The sequence below is a fragment of the Orbicella faveolata genome, unplaced genomic scaffold (assembly GCF_042242905.1).
Source record: "Orbicella faveolata isolate gen_17 unplaced genomic scaffold, um_ofav_v1 contig_47, whole genome shotgun sequence".
Lineage (NCBI taxonomy): Eukaryota > Metazoa > Cnidaria > Anthozoa > Scleractinia > Merulinidae > Orbicella > Orbicella faveolata.
Genome location: NW_028301577.1, coordinates 15,021,837 through 15,045,462, shown reverse-complemented (window position 1 = coordinate 15,045,462; position 23,626 = coordinate 15,021,837). Strand labels below are relative to the sequence as shown.

At 37.4% G+C, this 23,626-nt stretch overlaps 1 protein-coding gene and 1 non-coding gene across 2 annotated transcripts in view; one reads left to right on the top strand and one right to left on the bottom strand.

Moving 5' to 3' along the window:
• Positions 1-23,626, top strand: part of LOC110065443 (uncharacterized) — a 425,702-nt gene that overhangs the window by 181,462 nt on the left and 220,614 nt on the right. The gene's annotated exons all lie outside the window — the stretch shown is intronic.
• Positions 11,869-11,942, bottom strand: Trnas-aga (transfer RNA serine (anticodon AGA)). The gene has a single exon. It is a non-coding gene; the product is annotated as a tRNA-Ser (tRNA).

Genomic DNA, 23,626 nt, shown 5'->3' with positions numbered 1-23,626 from the left:
TGTGTACCGTCACACATGATACAAAAATTAGGGAATTTCGGTACAAATTATTAAATGACATTGTTTTTACAAATGATAAATTATTTAGATTTAAAATGATTTGTTCTCCACTTCGTCAATTTTTGTCAAACAGAAGTTGAGTCCCCTGAGCAATACTCTTTCATTGTGATGTAACAAAATCTTTCTGGCAGTTGCTATTTCCCGGGATTATTGAACAAAGGATAACCTCAACATCCTTAACACTGGAAAATGTTATCTTTGGAGTATGCAATGTTGTAGAAGACTTTCATTATTCTAAACAATCTTATTTTTGTTAGCTAAATATTGAATTTGTAAATGTAAATTAAATATCATACATCCGTCTCTAGAGGCCCTTCACAGCCAAGGTTAAAGCAGGGTACCAGATTGAAGAAATTTTTACCCTGCTTCAGTTAATTTAGTCTTTTGTGATAGTGTATGTACCATAATTATTTGTTCGCCTGTAAGCCGATCTCGGCCATAAGCCAAGACCCATTGAGAATAACTCCGAGATTGCCAGAGAATACGGGATCAGTGAGTCCATGGTTTGTTGCTAGCGAAAGATCAAGTGAACCTCTTCAATGGCAAGCTGAAAATATCAGCAAAACGAAAGACAAGGGGCTGTTATATGCCGAAGTGTACTGAATTGGATCAAACACTTCTGGAGTGGTTTTCTGAGCAAATAAATCAGGTCAAGTCCTTCGTTTTGAATCAAAATTACAACGTGAAATCCAGCTGATTTCTGTCAGATCGCATTACAGTGTTTACCAAAGTTGTTGGAATGACCGTTTCTGGCTGGTCAGTCAAAACAATTGCTTCTCTTTTTGCTGCAGTTAGCGAATGTAATTCTGTGGTTAAAGGCAAAGGAGTTGTTTGGTTAAAAGCACTGTCAAGAAACCTGGTCCTCTGTTAAATAAAGCAGTCGTGCACAGAATTTCCAGCAGAGGTGGTGAGGGAATCGTTTAAAATGGACAGGATCTTGAACGCTCTTGATGGCACCGAAGATGACGAGGTCTACCCTGTCAGATGATATGCCCAAACTAGTGGATGAGGATGAGTTTTGAGACCCACAGCCAAGAACAAGACGACTGAAAACTCCATTGGTGAAGTAACCAAAACAAAACAAAGGAGCCATAACTTAAATAAAAGTTTGTGACCAACAGCAATTATTTATGCAAGCCAAATAGTTTGTTTGTTAGTAATTGCTTGACTTATAGCTGAATATAAACATTCAATTGAGGTTCTTGTAACGCTAGCAAATTTTTTGGCAGAAATATTTGGCTATAAGCCAAACCCCCTATCTGGTGGAGATTTCACTAGTTCCTGGTTTAATTTGGTGCAAAGATTGATCAGCTGATTGGCGAATAAATACAGTAGATACCTATTTATATAATAGGCCCCTCTGCTTCTTTTTGTTCTTTTTTGTGTGTGTCCACCCTTTGCATTTAGGTGATTTTTTTCTTTTTGATGTGAAATTGTAATACTAACATCATTGTAACTCTTCGCTTGTAACTACAACTACAAATAAAAAGAATAAGATACAAAAAGAAATAAATAAATACTACATGTTCAACTATTTTGCAAAGTGCCAGTAAAACAGAAAGCAAAGTCACGTTTTCCTTAATGTATATTGCATGCTCTGCATCTGAGAGAAGACAACTACGAGTGGTGTGCCGAAATGACGAGACCATATTCAGGTCAAATTGAAAATTCAGATAATTTCCTTTTTCATGTGGGCTTTCAAATGAGAAAAGAAATTTATGTTATGGGCACTTAAACCCTTTGACTGCCAAATTTTCACAAAAAATGTCATTTTAACCATTAAATCAGTTTTTGGCTGCCATGATGCTAAATATGCCTTTGGTTTGCTGAGAAAGCTATTTTTTACCAAAAAAGATAGATTTCTCCAAGATTAGGTACAAAAATGTACAATATTTTAATTTGGTGTACATGCATAAGCCAAAATTTGGATTTGTTTTGTTTTTGCCATTGCCCATTCCAAATTTTTTTCTTGCTTCTCTCCTTTACTTTTTCTGGGCCCTTTTACTCTCGCTACATTTTGCGTTTCATATTCTTTCAGGCTGCGGTAAAAAGTTGGGTTTTAACTATGGGCAAAGCCTGGAAATGGGACCTTGATCAATTATAGGTATAATGGGCCATTTTACCATCATTTTTGAGCCAATACTGATAACCTTTTTATTCAAGTTGCTACATCAGAATGCAATCAATATCCAAAGCAGCCTGTTGTGCAGATAGATCTATTCTAGCTGTACTATCTGCTCGTCAGGAATTCCTGGTGACATTTAAATTGATGACGTCATAAGCGGTGCAAAGAGCACGACCACTCAGGAGGTGTATATGGGCCATTGGCAGTCAAAGGGTTAAGGCTCATGAAAATGCCCACATTATCATGGAACACTTTCTGACAATTGAAGGAAGGTCAGAATGTACCTCTGGTCACTTCATGGAAGATTTGTTGTCTGTCTCAATACTGTCGAACAGATACAGTCCATGAATGGCTTGACATGACTAGTACACCATACAGACCTTGAAATAATGCTTTACAGATCGTACAGGTCAGAAAACAATGGTGACATGCATATTATTAGATGCGACTTGTACAAGCTGTGCAGGTCGTGAAACAATGCTTAATGGATCGAACAGGTCATAAAGCAATGGTGGACCTACATATCAGTACGACAGGTACTCTAACCTTACAACCCATACGGTTGGTATGGGTGGTGAAACAGTGGTTTATGAGTCGTACAGTTGGTGAAGTGCATATTATTATCGAGACTTAGGGTGTGTATACAAGTTGAAGACCCGTAAGACTCGTATGGGTCGTAAAACAATAGTACACAGATTATACAGTTGGCAAAATACTAATGATACTTGTGAGACAAACATGCTAAGGACAATGTATATTCCTCATTCTAAAACCGTGAATGTCCCAAAGGGCAAAGTACATTGAATATTTGAAAAGTGAACTGATCAACATGATCATGTGTGGGACAAAGAAAAAAATCTGAGTCCTTGACAGGAATCGAACCCATGACCTCGCAAACAACGCCCGGTGTCCTGGAGGTCATGGGTTCAATTCCTGTCAGGAACTCAGATTTTTTTCTTTGTCCAACGCTCACTTTTCACATCAGTGCTGATCCTAGCAGTATGCAGGACACCTGTCACATGAACTCAGCTAAATGACCTTGCTTTCCAGGAGTTCTCGTAGCTCAGCTGATAGAGTACCTGCCCGGTGTTTGGAAGGTCATGGGTGCAATTCCTGTCTGGGATTCAGATTTTTTTCTTTGTCCCACCTCGTCCCATACTCGTGCCATGTTCGTAAGTTCACTTTTCACATTTCATTACCAAGCTCAAAAATCCACTAACTTTATTCTTTATTCACTTATTACAATGAATGTTAATTGTTCTCAAAGTGCAAGAGCCAAAAAGTGCCATATACAGCGTGTTCTTTGGAGTCCTAAAGTGGGAGAGTCCAAAAGTGCTAAACACAATGTATATTCCTTGTTCTATTAGCGGGAGTGTTAATATATAGATTTAGCCAGGCCTTAAAGTGGAGCTCCTGATAACAATAATTAACCAAAAAGGAAAAAGAGGATTTTTTTTCCTGGATCAGAAACACAAAAAATCATCAATTGTGAGTATGTAATTGTTCAGCATGTGGTTTCACTATTTTTCAAGTTAAGTTTTCTTTAATTGATAACTTATATAGAATCCATGCACACTTACATACTTACTATACGAAATTACATTATTTCCACGCACAAATGAAACAAATAGCTAAATTAACATGTGTAACAACTAATTAATTCCTATTTTACACTCCTATTTTCATTGCTTCTAGTTATACTAAAAACATAGGCACGCAAGGCATGCAAGAGTTTTTTTTTGTGAACTAAAAGTCTTGGAGATAGGAGCATTCATGGAACTGTTTACAGTAATCATTTGATTAATTTGACAAGTTTTTTTGGTTGCGATGTACAGCATGAAAGAAACTGGGAGTTTATGATGTACATACGATGTTACATCAGTAATGGTAAGATAACTAAATAGTAAGCCATAAAATGTTTGACTGAACAAACTACAACAACCTGACACGTCTCCAGATTAATGTAGATGCCATCTTATTTTCTAACAGGCAATTTGATTCATTCTTTGATACAACCCACACTGTGACTGGTGTGACACATGCATAACTTCCTCACTCACTGATCACATAGCCCTTCCAACCCCCAAAAGGAATTTTCACTCAAAAACAATCAAGTTAATAGAACTTTTCGCATTTTATACAAGTTGTAAGTTTACCCTTTTTACATAACACAACGCAACAACACTACTTCACCGAAAATAGAAAGAAAGAGAAAAAAACCTCTCTGACACTTTGAAAATCTGGTTTAGTTAAATTGCACTTCAACTTGGTGCCACAGTCTTAAAAGAACATTTGAACAGTTTTCATACTTTTTACCTTTAAAAATATCGGACTGAAAAGAATGTCATAAAATGCCCATCAAATAAAAACATTAAACTGCTACTGCAGAGATGTAAAAACCGTCCAGGAATGAAAGCTTCTTTTTTGTTTAATATCCTGGGAACAATAGCCGATAACTTGCCAGCTCTAATTGAATTTACTTCCATATAAAAAACAAAAGTGTTAAGTTATCATTTGTAACTAAAGATAATAAACATCTCGTGGGAGCAAGTGGTGATGATTCATCAGCTCTAATTGAATTTACTCCCTTGTAAAAATCAAGAGTATCAAATTACCCTTTATAACTAAAAAATAACTAGACGCTCTAAGAGCGTTTACTCGGGCTTTGTACCACAGTATCAAATCGAACTTTACGAAGACGCGTATTGGACACAATAAAAACAAATTAAATAAACAGCATATTTTAGCACAAGAGTTCCGCTTACATATTTACTATTCAAGTTGCTTCATTGAGTATCCTCATCCTATCGCAAGTTGTGAGTTTAAACCATTTTGGTTCAAGAATGAAGCGCAGCTGTCTATGCATTGATGGAGAAGTTGTTTGCAAAGAATTTTCGAGGTCTTTTTACAACTTATGGCGATTACTTTTTACATGCTAGTAGAAATTGTACAAAGTTTGTTTACTGGTCATGGTGATCCGAGTAAATTGTGTAGCTGAACATCTTTGCCATGTTGTGATCTTAAACCCTTTTCAAGAGTCAGATCTCCTTTGGAGAGCGAATAATCCCTTTCGCGAGAGCCAAAACAAATCATGATAAACTCCTTCGTGAAAACAACAGTCCTGTGACTAGGCTCAAATTGCATTGCACATAATTTGCATAAACTTTCAAGTTGTGTATTTTGCGGATAACTTCCAAGAATTTGCGACCCTTAATGCAGTTTATGAAGAAATATTCAAGCTACTTATTTTTATTGACGCAAGGCAGGAGTATAGCTGGTTTTCACATGACGTCACTAAAATTCCAACTACAAAACTATTGATCTTCCTGAGATTTTGCTTAAATGATGTATAAGAGCATCTGAAAACTAATATTCATACAAATTTTCGCTCTGAATGGGTTTTTGGTTTTGTGGTACGCTACGCTTGAATTTTTAAGCTTTTGCGTGACACGGCAGTTACGTGACAGCTTAGAGAGCTGTCATGATGGTTAAAAACATCTTATTTCGAGGAACTTGGCTATTTGAACAGTTCATGTCTTAGAAAAAGTATTATTTTAATGTTTTAGAGTTCCTTGAGGGATAAATTCACGTTTTTGTCGCAAAACTCAGTGACGGATGTTTCTGTTGTTTTCCGACCGCCATGTTGGATGGGCACCAGCACAGCGTCTCCATACAAATCTCTATAAATTTGGGTAAAAAATTTCTCTGCATATCTCGCATAAGAAAAATTGCTGTGATCAGAATTTTGGCCAAAGTCTTTGCATATATACCTGCTTTCATTTCCCAGATTCTGGACTTCACCTATTGACCGGTTTTGATTTTGATTTTGATCTATTTTGTATTGCGTGACACTGAAAACCAGCAATCCTTAAAAAGGACCCTCATTTATAAGGGAAGATGCGGCCCTGGGGAGGGGTGTACACCCGGAAAAATTGGGCGGGGATGTGTGGCCTGCTTCCCAAAATCCTCACCCTATTTATGACCAAAATCTGCGATATTCCCTACCCTATTTATGACCTGACCCTTTAATAAAAACCAGGCCTGTTTCAGACCTGCGTTACAATTACTTCCGTGGTTCAGACCAATGTTAAATTACTGTTAACATAATTTGTGAAGGGTTTTTGTTGACTTTCTTTTCGGTAGTGATCAAAAAGTGGCTTCTTCTTAAAAACATACCCATATCAAGGCTAGAGTGCAAAATCCACAGCCTATTTATGACCAAAATGGCTAAAAGCAGCTAAAATCAATACCCTTTTTATGACCAAAACAGCTGAAAAACCATACTCTTTAGGGCCGCACATACCTATATAGCCCATATGAGGGAGTACCCCCCCCCCCCCAGGGATGCGGCATTCTGTTTTGCTATTTATTTTGGTTTCATGCTCGTCTAGTTGATGTCACGCAACATGATTTTCTTTTGCAGTCAGACACAGTTCTAAAAGAATTGGCGATTGCTAAGACTGCTAAACATATTTGAACTACTAGTGAAATAACTGGCTAAACTATCGTCAATGCAGATTTTCCTTTGGACTTGGCAAGAACATTAGTTCCTCAATAATCCCGCCCAATTCCCCACACAATCAAAGGTTTAATTCTCCCACACAATGTGCCTCCAAATTTACACGTTATTTTTTTTTCCTGCACCCTATTAGAAAGCCAACCAACTTGGAGGTAAGATATTTAATTCAAGTTACCGAAAGTTTTATGTTTACAACTTTGGAGATCAACATATTTTGCACAGTGCAAGAAACAACTCGGATGTTTTTAATGAGCTACAACTCCAAAAACGTTTTCGCATTTAGCTCGTTCTATTGCAATATGATTTGTTTTACTGCAATGTTCTAAATAATAACAGCAGTAGCCACATACCATCATTGACTGCCTATTTTTTGCCATTTTTTTCATAGATTGAACTCATACCGCAATCGGCTCACTTGTTATCTCACAAGAATGTTTCGATCGTGAACTTTGCTTACCTGGCTGGCTTTCAAGCAATATAATTCGTGGACCGACCCTGTCTGAAAACGATTGACATCTTTGTATGTGAGATGAACGTATAAGGCAGGATTATTGCCAAAACTTTCTTTGCAAAACACCACATTCTGTCACGAAGAGTGAGCAATGTCGCATTTCTTGTCCCCAGTTTCCATGGTCTACGCATGGAAGGCCTGGGACCATGACCCCCCTTTTGGCGACCAAAACGCTTGCAGTTTATGACTCAGGCTTTCCTACGGAAGCCCGAGTAAAAATATCTTGTTATATTTGCATGCAACGAGAACAAAACAATTGTTACCTGCACTTACTATTGTAAACGTTAGAACTGTTTCAAATCTAAATAGTCTCATCTCCTCTAAACATGTCCTCAGAACTACAAGCGACGATTAGTGACCTCTAATTGAATTTACTCCTTGTGAAAAACAAAAGTATCAAGTTACCTTTGTAACTAAAAATAAACATATCTCGTTCCATTTGCAATGCAAGGCTCATTTCTTTCATAACTAGTCACCATTACACTGAACATTATGCACTCTAAAGCAACCCAATGTATGTATGTAACTATCACACTGCTCCAAACCAGACTAAAAATCACAAACCGGCAACATACACATCAGTCTTTATTTTTCAATTACCAAAGTCCTTGTGTTTAATACAGTAAAACGCTCAAGACTTCATATACCTCCTATAAGTTATCTTGAACAAAAATAATTTCCTTTTTCTTCAACTACAATTTGGTTGGCTATTAATGTGAATAAGCAAAAACCCTGATAACATTGAAGAGAAAAGATTTAGTTTCATTAAAGAGGCCCTGTTGGGGGGGGTACCCATGTCCCCTGTCTGAAATTTGCTACCAGCCATGTCGGCATTTTGCAAGATTCCTATGTCGCCTGTCAGAATTTCGTCTCAGAGGAGCTGTGTCAGGAAATTTGACCTTGTTCGATGAAAACGAAGCTACACATATAACACATCGTAATACCTTTGTTTATCAAAAAAAACCAACACAGTGGGCATGTACTAAAACCTGAAACCACGAAACGAAACAAGCGAAACGAGTGAAACGAAACCACCGAAACGACTGAAACAAGTGAAACGAGTAAAATATTAAGTAAATAAATAAAAAAGTTAAAAAAAGCCTCAATCTCTAGCATGTTACTATGGCAGCTGGATCTCGTACCCAGATGCTGCTCTTAAGCCACATGTGTGACATCGTGACATCACAAACCTGAAAGCCCGGGGGGTAGTTTGGGAATTTCTGGGTAGGGATGTGCCGCTAGGACCCTGGAACCTTAGTCTAGATAAAATCTTTAACCAACTGGTCAGTTTCGCGAAAAACGATACCCTATTCTAGACCCAAACACTCTGATTTATATACCCCATCCTAGAGTAAGCTGCTTGAAAATCATACCCTTCACCGCGGCACATACCTATATAGCCCATGTATGACAGTGCCCCCCCCCCCCCCCCCAGGCCTGAAAGGTGGATGAGCGCAAGCCTGTTGAGCAGGAAGACATCAAGAAAAAGGTGGGTATTTTCACATTCTGAAAGGTATTCTAGTTAAAATAATAAATCTAATTTCAGAGAAAGGTTTTCTGGTCGTATCGTGGATGCTTAGATGGTGGCGAATTGAATGGTCTTTTTGAGAATGTGCATTCTTCATGCAAACCAGGACTTTCTTTAATATATATCTCTAAAGAAAAACAAGGGCGACTTGACAGGCTTTAATCATATTAACGTCAGGCCTTCGTGACTCCTGCAGTTCTCAAAGTAATTTCTTATTAGGCACTCAGCTTCACGGATACTCTTGAGATTGTGTTTCCGTACATCCTGGGCTCGATGTTGTCGATTCGCCACCGCCTAAGAATCCACGAAACGACCAGGAAACCTTTCTTTGAAATTACATTTCTTGTTCTAGCTAGAATCCCATTAAAAATGTGAAAAGTACTCACCTTTTTCTCGATGTCTTTGTGGTCGTGGTCGACACCCTTGCGCTCATTCATCTTTCAGGTTTGAGATGTAATGATGTCACACATGTGGATCTGGGTACAAGATCAGGCTGCCATAGTAACATACCAGAGATCAAGGCTGTTTTTTTTTCACTTTTTCATGTATTTACTTATTATTTGACTCGTTTCGGTCGTTTTGCTCGTTTCAGTGGTTTCGTTTTGGTGGTTTCATTTCACTCATTTCGGTTGTTTCGTTTCGTTGTTTCGGGTTTTAGTACATGCCGACACAGTGCTATCAAGTCTCACACATTGAGCATGAGGCTCACGTAAACGAATTCAATCTTGCGCTCTCACACTGAAACTATTTCTCACGCATTGAAGGTTCCTTGCTGTTTTAGTCAAGTACATATATAATTAAGTATCTCTTGGTATATAGTTTACTCCTTTTACACTTTACACTTGCCTCGAACACTTTTCAGCAGTAGGAATTCTTATGCAGAGCCAGCATTTCTCCGGTCAGTAGGTTTAATGATTACTTTATGGTTACTTTTAAAGCATCACATTTCGACTCAGCATTTAGGAAAAGACTTCTTAGCTACTTAAATTTATCAAAATTTTCTAAGGGGCTGGGGGCATGCCGGGGGGCATATTGGGGGCATGCTTTCTAAGGGCTTGGGCATGCTTTCAAGTGCTGAAGTTGCTAATCTCCTAGGGGATGTGGGGGCATGCCTCCCCCTGAGAAACTTTGAAATTTAGATGCTTGGAATTGCTATTTTCAGCCATTTTCCAGTCAGTATTTGGACCTAAAGTACAATCGAACCTATGACTATTTTTACCATGTTTATGTTTAACAACCGTTCTTTAACTCAAAATCTCAATGGCCTCAATTAGATAATCTCTCCTATCTATAATCTTCCTTTGAATTTGATTTAACCCTTATCTTCTGCTAAAGACAAGAAGACCTTGGCAGCTTTCCCCTGTCCCTCCTTTCCATCCATAATGCCATTTGTTGATAATACAGCTTCATATTCTTTTACTCATGGTGACCCACTAATAAAAATATGAAGCAGACAGTCAAAGATCTCTTTCCTTTTTCCTTAAGCATGTTTTCAGGCGTTTTAGGGCACTGCTCACTCAGCGGAGAGTGAGAGAAAATACTCAGCAATGACGGACTCGATTTATTCCACATTGGACATTTTAGCATATATTAGAAAGCCTGGGTTTCATGACCTGTCGACATCACGTGTGAGAGAGGAAAACACATTTAAAACTCTGGAAATGCGTCTTCACTCCAATTCAGATGTTTAAAACAATCACTGCATTCTCAGTTCCAAAATTCGCTGTCGATCTATCTTGCCATAGGTGTCGCTTTCCCTATTTTGCTGGAGTAGTCTGTCGTTTGTCACTAATTCATAGCTTTTGTGTCACCGTTTCAAGGCTGTGTTGCTTGTCGGAATTTACCCCTAACAGGGTCTCATTAAAACGTATCTTCTCATTCCAGTCGTAAACAAGAACCATTATAATTGTAAAATCGTCACAGAATAATGTCTTTTTGTTCTGTTGACGAAATTAATCGTAGTCTCTTCGCTTTTAACATTCTTGAAACTTATCAATGGATGCTGAAATGAACGACACGGCTGGAACACTTATTACGAACTCTGCAGCAATATTTAAGTTTCAATACAACACTCAAACGATTTGAATGTGATCACAACCTCGTCACATTCCCAGTTGCACATCCCCCCCTAAAATACAATTGATCCTGTCATAGAAACCACATCAACTTGTTTTTCATTCACATCTTAAACTTAGTAGTAGAGCAGCTCAAAGACTCAATTCAAAAACTTATCTAATGGGAAAAGCTCACCCTTCATCGCATGCTGGTAGTTATATGGGAAACACCGTTTCTTTGACTGATTATCCAGTTGCATATGATATCAAACCCGCCCAAAAAAAACCTCAGCCTAACCCACAAAAATGTCCAAGTAAGCCCAATATATGAATACTTCCTCCTCCTTTATAGAATAAATATGGCTGTTCTGATCTGTATCGAGGTCAAATCTTTTCACATACCATTTACCTTTACATCAAGAAATTTGATTGGTTGTTTGTTTTAGATCCAATCTGATTGCTGTGACATACATACATCTCTCACTCACTTACTCACTCATCCATTGAACCATCCATAACATACCCCAACGCACCGACTAAGAGGTATTTTTTTTACCAAAAAAATAACTCAAAAATTGTCAAGAGTTTACTTTGAGATTGACTATAAATTCATCAGCCATGCAAGAATATTAATTGGGAGATAAAAACAAGGAGAAGATAACACTATAATTGGGTTGTACAGCAACAGCAGAAAAAAGATGAAAGGAGAAGAGAAATAACGAAGTTAACATGTGTAATTATTAGCTCTGCAACCAATGTTTTACATTCCTATCAACATCACTACTACAACTCTACAAAAGATTTTCGAAAGTATACTTAGGCTTCAGATAAACTATAAATTCTTTTACCGATAACTCACCAGGCATTAATTTCTGATTGTACAAATAATATTTGGCATGTAAAAAAGTGAAGTTTAACTTTCTGATAATGTTAGATTCCTTGCTTAAAGTGTCAACTTTGATACCGAAAATTAATTCAGTTGGAGAAAGGCTGAAGGAGGTGACATTTTCTTTGTTGAACCATTATATTAAATGTAAATTCTAGGAGAAATGTATACTCGGAAAAAATGCGAGTCCCAGATGGGATTTGAACCCACGACCCTCCGAGATCTAGTTGGATGCTCTAACCACTGAGCTACTGTAGACTCTATGGTGAGCAAGGGTCAAATTGTGGGAATAGACTGGAACCGCATCGCGTGGCTACACAGCCATGTACCGCAGACTCATATGAACTTGCTAACAGCATCATGCTGTCACAAAGGCAAATCGAGATGCATCCAACCAACTTCTCAAGTGAGTATACTAATCGAGAAACAACAACAACATGATATTAAGTGTAAATTTTTTCCGAGTGTACATTTCTCCCAGAATTTACACTTAATGTCATGTTTTTGTTGTTTCTCCGTTAGTATACTCGCTTGGGAGGTTGGTTGGATGCATCTTGATATGCCTTAACCCATTGACTCCCGAAAGAAATTGCACGCAACCCACCACTAAATTCCAGTCGATTTTTTAACATTTCAGAACGAGCTTAAGCACTACAAATAGACCGTATACGCAGTAGCCACACACACAAGATTAACTTTCAATTGAATAAATGAAGGGTCAAAATATTAAAAAATATCAACAGAAAGAACTCTACTTGATGTTTAAAACTGATGAGAAAACAAGAAGTTATATTATTGCTTTGCCAGGCAACAGAAGCCAAGAAAATTGAATATGCGAAAATGAGTTATTATTGACTTCGGAGGACCAATTGAAACCAAATACAACAAAACTTCCATTTTTGTACCATAATGGCTAGCATTTGAGAAAACAACGGAAAATGAAGGCAAAAGGCACATGTAAAAATCAATTTGAAATCAAGAAATCAAATAATTTCTTTGCTGCATGACAAAATATTACAGTGCTGCGAAGGAAAAATTAAAGCTAAAGGTCAAAAAGACCACAAAAAAAGCTAATTATTTTGAGATCAATCATATTTCAACTGTGCCAAATTAGTGGCCACTTAGTTCTTTTCTTGGCAGTTCTGTAGTAGCTGAATAAGACTCCAAAAAATATATTGGAACAAAGCGAATAAACTAATCAAACAAACTGTGGAGGTCACCGTAAATTAAATATGCAGAAATCCAGTGTGCAAAAATACTGAAATGAAAGAAATGAAAGAAATACGAAAGGAAGTTCAATAGCAAAGAATTTTCATTCACGCTGAGGCAAAAAAACCTATTTAGAAACAAAAAAATGTTCAAAACTTCACAGACATGTTTCGCAGCATGACTGCATGTTCAAATTAATTCTTCACACTTAAGTGAAAGCTCTGAGTTTCTCCCGACCACTTTTGCGGTCATTTTATCGGCCATCGGGTTACCAATCGTTCCAAAAGTTGAATTCAACTTTGGAGCAATAATGTACATTACCATTTTTGTTTTCCAGGAAACTGCTTTAAGTCCGTGATCTGTATTCAAAACTTACTTGAAAGTGCACTGATCGTCATGTTTTCACAGCAGTTAAAGTAAGGAAAAATTCTTCACCAGAAAGGTTTGAGGACTCTGTGCTCCTTGATCTTCCATTCTGAGACCACTTAAACATTAATTTGTATTTTTCTTTTCTATTGTAAATCCCAAAGCGGTAATTTCTCTGTGTTCGGAATGAAAACAAAGCCTTTGAAGTTTGTAGATTTGGCCCGCAGTGCACCATGATAACCTGCACGTTATGAGTCTTTCTAGGACCCCTAAAGTCCTCTAAGAATATGCTCAGTAAGTCGATTCTGATTGGTTTATTTGTCCTCAAGAACAATAAGAGAACCAAAAATAGTCTTCAGGAAGGGTAAGAAAGGCTATTGTCCTCACCTGCTTTTTTTCAGGCAGTTACGGGTGGCACGGGAAATTGGAGGGGTTTTTCGTACAGGCGGCACGGGAGTCAATGGGTTAATGTGACAGCATGATACTGTTAGTGAGTTTATGTGAGTCTGCAGTACGTGGCTGTGTAGCCGCGTGATGCGGTTCCAGCTGATACCCACAATTTGACCTTTGCTCTCCAAAGAGTCTCCAGTAGCTCAGTGGTTAGAGCAGTTAACTAGATCACGGAGGGTCGTGGGTTCAAATCCCATCTGGGACTGGAATTTTTTCCTAGTATACATTTCTCCCAGAATTTGCACTTAATATCATGTTGTTGTCGAACCATTTTATGACCTCTGAAAAGAATAATTGGCTCCAATTACAGCAGTAGAAAGTGTGAATCATGGAATCATTCATTCCACAATATGTACACTTTGTGTCTTCTGCCTTACCAAAATAATTCCGTTTTGGTGACCACTATTCTATGTAAAAGTTTGAAATAGAATTCCCTAAGTTTTTTATCTTTACATACACTTTTAACCCGACTAAAAAAGGGTTTCAGAGGTGTTTGATACATTTGCAGGTCTCTTTCCCATTTTGAGTTAGCCTTCAGTTCCATTGGTTCTTTGCTTATGAGGAGCCGATAATAGTCTATTTTTCATTTTAGTTAAATTTATAGAGATCTCTGGGGAAAGCTGAAACACACTATTTAATAGCATATCTGATCTCTCTGTGGGGTTAACCCTCACCTTTTCTGCAAGGTACCTAGGAAGAGCAGAAACCACTTGGAAATAAATGAGAAAATTGCATCTAAGTGTACTCAAGATTGTAGAAATTACCCAATTAATATATCAAGGACTTTCCAAGAGACGATTGTGCAAGGAACATGTTGGAAGAAACATCAACAATGCACCAGGGGTTAATAGACCAATTTCGACATATTAGAATTCAGCCTAAAACAATAGACCTCGGTATGAGGCTCTGGGGAATAACTACAGAGTTTGCAGGATTTATTACCCAGAGCCTCGTGCTGAGGGCTATTGTGTTAAGCTGAATTTTATATCGCAATTTGCCTATTTGCATGGAAATTTTGCCTTAACACATGCTCCCTCCCTCTCCCCCCCAGAATACTGGTGATACTGGTCAACGGATACCTTGCTTTGACAGCTGTCAACAAATTGTAAAATGGGTGTCCAATATCAAAGATGTACCTATGGTAATGATGCTACTCTGTTATATTTCAAGTTATAGGGCTTAGCGCACAGACATACAGATGTACATACGAACATACGTACCTTACAGACATTCTTGGGTTACAAATTTCCTAAGGTATGGGGCTTCGCTCACATGCCTTCGGTGTGCAGGAGCTCTGCTGTAATTGATGGTTTGAAATTTGATGGTGAGAACAAATTACACTGCTAATTGATAATTAACAATATTGTTATACCAATCACAAAAAGTCTGGGAGCAAATGTCATAAAATTAAGTTCCGTGGGAATTTTGTGCTGAAAGCAAGCCACCAGTCTAAAAGTGTTCATTAGGGTCTAGTAAACATGAAAAGTTTTGGTGGCAACTCTGCAACTTGCTAGGATGGGTTTTAAGGAGGATTGAAAATCGGACATGTATGAGCCAACATGAAAACAAGGCTGCTACATTAAACTTTTTATAACCTCATTAATGACCATCGGTTAACCACCAAATTTGGCAGATATTTGTAAGTTGATTATTTAGTGACAAGTGCTGATTATGAAGTGGTCACGTGATTTTCTAGCGTGAAAATAAGGCTGGAGTAGAAAAACACATATAACCGTTTTTGAATGTTCACAATGGCTTGTCAAACTTTCTCAAAATTAATCCCTCGATGATATGGTCGCACTGATGATATTCTCATTTGTCAGGTGGTCAAATTTCCTGCATGGAAACGACGCTCTAAGCAACCATTCATTTCATGATAAATTTACACTGGTAGCAACCTACATAAATAAAAAAAGATAAAAAAGAAACAACAGTAGTAACAATGAAAATGGCCATATTTTTCACCTTTCATTGGCGAAGTAATCGTCTAAGGACGCTTACCATATCTAATTTCATCATCCTCTTCATCCTCAAAATCGCTGTCATCATCATCACATTTGCCTTGTTGATTCTCACATTCATCATCATCATCGGAACAGCTGCAGAGGTCTGTGCATTGGTGAAAGAGTTGAAAGAGTTGGCATGACAGGGATCCACTCATCATTTTCCATTGTCCAACCATACCCTCGTGGTGACGGTAAAACAGGATTAGGTACACAGTCATTGTTCCAAACCATCAACTGGTACTGTGCTCGTAGTATGGCTTGGTGCAGAGCTGCCTTAGTTGGTGGTAATCTTTCAGATTCAGCTTGTCTCTTAAACAATGACCACCTGAGCTCTTTGACAGCTTTAATTGTGGCCTTTGGCTGGTACAGCTGGCAGACGAATTGCTCAATCCCATCAAGGGTTTCTTCGTCAGGTTTTTTATCTTTACCCAGATTGGCTAAGAATCTGAGGATCGACTCATTGGCCTCTTCAAATTCTTTCCAGCAAGTTGGTTTCCCTTTTCCTGAGAAACTACCCGTGTTATCAGCCCCTGTTAAGGCATGGAATGCTGGTAGTGCAATATGGTAGTGTAATATGGCAGTAAATGGGTTCTTCTTCTCGTCGCTCGCTCTGAGTATTACATTTGCTCCCAGACTGTAAACCCACTTACGAAAATATCTTGTAATATAGTAAACCCATTTTCTAAATCAGTTCTTTGTGGTTCTCTGCATAAATACTGCAACTAAGTTAACATAAAAACACAAATAGCTGTTGACAAGCAATAAGCACATGTCCCTAGTTTTCCCATCCTTTGAATCACATACAAGTTGTCATGCAGAGTTAAACCCAAATGTATGACTTGTACGACTTGTACAGGTGGTCAACTTGTATATACACCTTAAGTCTCGCTAATGATATGCACTTCATGAACTGTACAACTCGTAAACCTTTGTTTCACAACTGGTGTGAGTCATACGGGTTGTTGACTTGTATCTACACCTGAAGTCACACAAATGATATGCACTTCACCAACTGTACCACTCTTAAACCATTGTTTCATGACCTGTATGGGTTGTACGGGTTGTCAACTTGTATATACACCCTAAGAGTAGCTAATGATATGCACCTCACCAACTGTAGGACTAGTAAACCATTGTTTCACAACCCATACAAGTTGCACAAAATGGAAGATGCCATTCAATGGTTGTATCAGTGCATGTATATTGGACAACCCTTGTCTGTTCCACTGCTTTCTAAGGTTACTGGGGAAGTCAATGGTAAACCTACGAAAGGTGAAGATAACTCTGACAAAGAGCACAGTAGAGAAGTAGAAACCAAGAAAAATACTTGTAAAACAGGCTTCTAAATGTCTGCAATCTAGATGTAAGGTACAGTCAAAGAAGGCAAGGTACATGTATAGAGTTCTTCAAATATTTGTCTGCAGCAAAGTGCACATGTACTTCCTGCGTGCTTTTGGCTGAAGGTATATTGAAATGTCTTGGCTAAAAATTTACAACTTTCTTCTCATTCTGTCATTACATGATGATCATTTCCTTTCCTTTACCCCTTACTCCCTCTATCTACATATCCTGTTTTGCTTATTTTCTTTGAAAACATACATGACTTGTGTGGTGATAGGACCAAAGAAAAAACGACAACCAACTTGATCATGACATTAGCAGGAGTGAGTCTTCAGAGAAATCCTTACCATCTGCCTTCAATGTGAGCAGCAGGTTAGCAGCTAGTAAAGGAAAATCTCTGGCTAAGTCTTTGTCAAATGGTGCAAAGAGTCGTAAAGCCATAAGAGAAAAGGTTTTCTCAAAGGGACATTTCCATTCGCCTGTAGAGGTAAGTGTAATCTGTTTAGACATAAACTAAAAACCTGGTTTTAGTCAGCAGAACTCCAATATTTACTTGTGTTTATTTGGGTGACCAACCTACCAGAGCAAGAGTTACTTTTTCACAATGGCCAGGTAGACAGGTAGAGTGGTTGGCCAACACTACACTGTAATAACTAGTGCAAAATAGGAAAATGACATACACCAATGGGTATCCGTTGAACAGTTAAAAACCGTTCACTCGCTGTTTTATCGTCCATTTGTCATGCATTCGAGATTGGAAAAGTAGTTAGGAAAGTAGTTACCAAGACCCTGTTACAAGCTGTTACATAACATTTCCACATGGCATTTCACATGACTGAAAAACACATATTTAAGGTTACAGTATACCTTCAGGGGTGTCTTGCACGCAAGCAATGTAGTGCGTGCAGTTTAAGCTGTAGATACCTAAACCCCTATATCAAATTAAAGCTTATGGAGCTGGCTATCAAACTATACCAAGAATTTTGAAAGAAAATGAATTGTCGAATTTTTCACGACCACTAAATGCGAGCGCCCGAATCACCTTTCGAAAGCTACAAGTCAAAGCGAATTTCGTTTTTCACCAATTTAATTTTTTCCTCGGTTTCAGGGCCCAAAGCGCTCAAAAAATGTGTCTGCGTTTTGGCATATTCAATTGCAGTAAGAAGTTACAGAACATTTTCAAAATAGGATTAAAAAAATGTGGAGTGATCGTACAAAAATCGCTCTCAAAGAAAAAGTATTTCGTAATTAACAATTCCCAGACACGCGTTTGTAGTTTATATGTTAAACTAGCCACTGTCCAAATTTAAGAGCAATTGAACAAATCCCCTTTAAGTTATAACTCTTTAAAGTGTCTGCTTCAAGTGAAAAAATTTATTCGAGAAAACAGCGCTAAGAAAAATTTTCTTCTTCACAAACAAACTCCGCCCACAAACGCCTTCAACTGGGTTCTCAGATAACTAAGCCAATCAGTGCAGGGAAAGTTTACTACCGTTAACCTCCTGGTAAAATTTACGCGCGAATCTCTAAAAAACTCTTGTGTTTTGCAATGCACTCAAGGAACCGAAGGCAGAGAGATAATTTTTCTGTAGCTCGGTGTTTCTTGAAGCTGGTCTGGCAAAATGGGGAAGACTAAAAAGGATACGAACGTTAGAATGGCTGAGCGAAGGAAACAAACAAAAGAAAGTGCCGAGAGCAACCGTGTGTGGGCAACTGTGCATGGATAATATTTCAAATGGTCTCAATGAGTCCAACGATTCGTCGATATTGGACTCATCAGAAGAGTCTCTGTCAGCATCCCTGTTATTGCTGTCAAGTTCCGAAATTTTTACAGAACCTTTCTTTTCTCTTACCACGAATATTTGCCCGCCTTATATGATAACTATAGCTTCATCCGTGTGGCAAACTTTCGCTTCTTCACTCATTGATGTATTTTCATTCGTTTTTCGCTGTTTTTGCTTTTTCGAACCAGTCCATGGTTTAAACATGGTCTATGTTTACTTATAACTTAATAGAGACACGCCTAATACCAAAAATGCTGGGTAGTCAGAACAACAATGCTGATCAACTGAGTAGTCAATTCATCTCGGTTGATTGCATACGCACCATAGGGCTGTCAATCAAGAGGTAAACTTTTACTTCCGGTGAAAACGTAAAACCACCATTTCTCCGCCAATATTCAGCCTTTTTCAAAATTTTTTTTCAGAAATTAGAGATTATTCTTCGACCACTATTTTGACCCAAAAATCCAAATTTGAAGAAAATTGCTGACCCGAAGGTATACTGTAACCTTAAAATGGCAGAGAGAAAAAGACATGCTCCAGGAGTCCTTCACAGTTTCTTGATGAAGAGGTCAAAGAGTGAATTAATAATAGCGTACAATCTGCCTTTTCAAAATAACAAAGCAGCACTTGCAGTTAAATAAAGTGCAGGTTTTGCATATCAAAGGAGTCATTGAACTGTAAGGATCTTTCAATAAACATACAAATAAAGCAAAAGTCAAAGACTGGCTCTTTCTTGGTTATTGTGCCTGTAAGACATTAAAAATTTTCACGTCAGCGATAATTAATGGAGATGGTTAATTATAATGTACTACACTGTAGAAAGGTCACACTTTTGTCATGAAACCTTTCTTTGTTGGTGAATATCTCAAAGGAGTCATCAAAGGTATTGCTCTGGAGATGTCAAGCTGTTTGTTGTTTCGTTCACTTTTGCTACACAAATTGTTGAACAAGATGCCAAAAAAAAAGCATTTCCCTCATTTGTCAAGTTGTTTCCCACTTAGGCACTCTGGGATTCGGGGACATCCATACTTGCATTTTGCAGGCAGGTTTGTTTCCATCTAGCCATAAACGTAACATTGATCAAGAACCCAGTGTCTGATTCACAACCAACCAATAAAAGTTACTGTTACAAAATGGATGAAAATAATTATAAACTAACAGAAAGCCTTATCTGTTATTTTGAGAAACTCTTGACTCATGACAGCATGCCTTTCTTTCCACTAGCATTACGTTCTACAACATTTTTGCTTGGGCTTTTTGCCAAAAACGCATTTTTTGGACATTCTGGAGATTTTCAGCCTGGATATGAGCCAAATTAGCTCCAATGTACTCAAAAAGGCATTTGCAACATGACAGGATGCTTTTCTTTCCGCCTTTCCTTTTTCTCCTTTTCTTATCTTTTTGCTGCAGTGATTGACCTTTTCCTGGGGTTGCTTCCAGTTCAAAAATTTCTGAGGAAGCATCATTGAGACAGGCAATTTTTACCATTGAGTAGGAAATTTTTCGTAAGCCATTCAAACGGCCAGCATCATGTGCTCGAAATTTTTCTGAAGCCATTTGAACAGCTTCAATCATCTATTCAAAAGTTTCTTTAGCTGTTTGAACAGCTGACATCATCCATTTGAAATTTCTCCTGTGCCATTCAAATGTTTACAGCATCTGTTAGAAATTTTTGCTTGGCCATTCAAACGATAACTGAAACCACAGAGTTCTCCGTAAGCTCCGGCAACTGGCGAAATTCGCTGTCTAGTCATCCTTGGCCCGCCGGCTACTTATAGTAAATAAATTATGAAAAAAATTTATTTGCAACAATGTGAGCCTATCTGTCAATAAAATTAAGCATTAAGTCTAATTTTTTCAACAAATACGTAGCGATTAGAAAATACAACTCTTATAACTGTAAGATCAAAGAAATATGAAATCATCTGGGCTGTGAGAATTGCCGCCAAAAACGTGACATGGGCACAGAGCCGTGACAGCAGCATTGAAATATTTGACGGCCGGGATTAGGTTAAAGCTCATTTTTTCCTCTGAAAATGATGCGAAAAACCCAGCAATCGCTGTTCAGTATGTGGGACAAATTGAAAAGAAAATAGAGATGGCACAAACAAAGGACACAAAATGTCTTCTTTCAAAAATATAATTAAAATTAGTTATTTTATCTCCAGTGAATGTATGCGTAATTTAGTTAGTTCTTTAAACACAATGACATGCAACCCAGTGCTTGGCTCGCACATGGAGGATTTTCGAGAACAAATAACTGTAATGTATTTGAAAAAAAATTAACAAAAGAAGATATCTTTCAACAGTAGAAACAAACTTTGCAAGATCTTACACAATTTTTAAACTCGGCAGCTGTAAGATGTTTGTGTAAATATTGAAATTGAGATATAAAAGTGGCGAGCTTATCGAGAAAGGAAGTAGGAATAAATACGTGCACTATTTCAAGGCTTCATTATGAAGCGAAACATTTGCAAAATATGTAAAGTTTAAGTTTAATTGTATTAATTTTATCACTTTTGAAATCATGAACGAAAAACCCAAACTACCGCAAACGTTAAAAAAGTCCATGATAGCCCACGCTTGCAACGGTAACCAATCACAAGCTTCATCATGTTCAATGAATTCCACCCCTAGCACTGTGTTAAAGCCACTCAAAACATGTCTTTGAACAAAATAAACGTCAAACCTCAATCTAGTACCTTCAATGCCTGCAAACTCTTTTCTCGTTTGGGTTTCTTATGTTTTTACACGCTTGATTGACCACAAAATGAGAATGTTTTTGACATTTTTCATATTTTTTTCGAATTTGATATGGATGACGACGATTAAACTGTTCAACTAACAATACATTACATGTATGTTTTTCTCAGTGAAATTGCTTTTCTTTAACAAAAGAACTTAAAACCATGATTGCTTAAAATACACTGAAATGCACTTTTTAGAACCCCAATTTCAAATTTTTCCTGGGGAGGCTCCCGGACCCCCCAATAAAAGGTAGCGGTCGGTCCCCCCTCCTCCACGTGGTTCTTATAAAACCACTCCATGTCTTTTTATTGGCATTGTCCGCTGTCTACTCAAAGTTATTCTCCCTCTACTTCAAATTTTTGGGAGAACCCTGAACCATTTTAAAACAGCTTGAACATCCATTTGCCATTTGGTCATTAGCCATCCATTTTGACCATTAAACAGATATTTGTTAGTTTATGTTTTTACATGAGGGGTCACAACTATAGCATTAAAGGAAAATGTAACATCTATTGATGTAAACTGAAGCAATTTCTTGAATTCTGATTATAATATCTTTTTAACACAATATGTTCTCCTTAAATGTGGAAGTTTGTTTTGTTGTTTGATTATTGGAACAGTCTGTACGAGAGATGAGTTTTCTGAAGGCAAATTTATGTTAAGTGATGATTTTTCTGTCTGGGATGATTTATCTGTCTCTGGTATACAAATAATCTGTTTCAGTTTGATAATTTGACCCTAAAATTATTTAAGCCATAATTAAGAGGATAGTGAAGACAGTGAAACTCCTTGTGGTCGGGCAGGGACAGACACAAACTTGGCATTATAAACACTGAAAAATTTTAGTAGATGAAATATAATGGTAAATGAGGAAGTGCTATAACCTTTTGATAAGACCCTTGGATTTTTGACACAACTTAGTATAAGGGATCCATTTTCAAAGTTGTCCAGTCGTTGGAGAACGCTAAAAAATTGTACGATGACCAAAACAATAAGAAAACTTGTCCACTAGATAAGTGCAGTAGTTTGTTTCTACCAGAAAAAAAAATTTCTTAAATTTTCTTATGAGCTCCCTGCATTTTGACCACTTCCCATCCATTTTGAAGTTTTAGAAAATGGAGAAAGATTTGCTTCTTTTTTTTGCAAAAAACTCATTGCTGGCTCAATTTTCGTTTTGTCAACTGCTGATGCTCTGTATTGCATCTGCATCTTGCACAACGGGTGTCATTTTGTTTCTTTTGTGATTTACATTTCTGGTGCCAAGTTTGAAGAACACCACTCTAATATGTCTAGAGATATTCTTGATTCAGTATTTTAGTGTTTTAGTGGAACGATTTATGACATCATTACTTTCCTCATTTGCATGATGCAAAAACATAAATATCTCTAAAACAAAAGAAGATATTCCAAAAAGGAAAATGCCATCCTTTATTTTGAAAAGCCTTTTAAATAAGCAGCAATTATTTTTTGCATCATAGGCACTTTATCATTTGAATTTTCAGATAGCCAATGAATAGTCATTCTACCTGCTGCAGATTTTTGAGCAAAGTTTACAGGAATGTAGCAAATTTTCATTTTAGCTTTCATAAAATTTCAAATTATATTTTGCTAATTGTTTTCCTTCATTGAATACTTCACAATTCACAGTTCTGAAATATTGTAGAACAAGCAGTTGTGAAATGCACAATGCCAACAGTTACTACAAATATCAGACTCTTGTGAATATGCCTTTTTTAAAAATATAAATTGAATTGCAACTTTAGAAACACCAATGACTTAGTTAAAAAACAAAAATCAATAACATGGTCTTGATCCGTTACATTTGTATAATGCTCAAAACCAACAACTTGACATATGAATGACACCTGTTTGTCACAGAACCTTTCTTTATTGGTGTAAATTTCTAAGGTATTGCTCTGTAGATGCTAAAATATGTGTTGTTTCTATTTCTTTTGCCACACAAAAATTGATGAACAAGATGCCAAAACCAAAAAAATTAGTTAATAATTTTTTGGTCAAGTTGTTTCCAACATGCACAC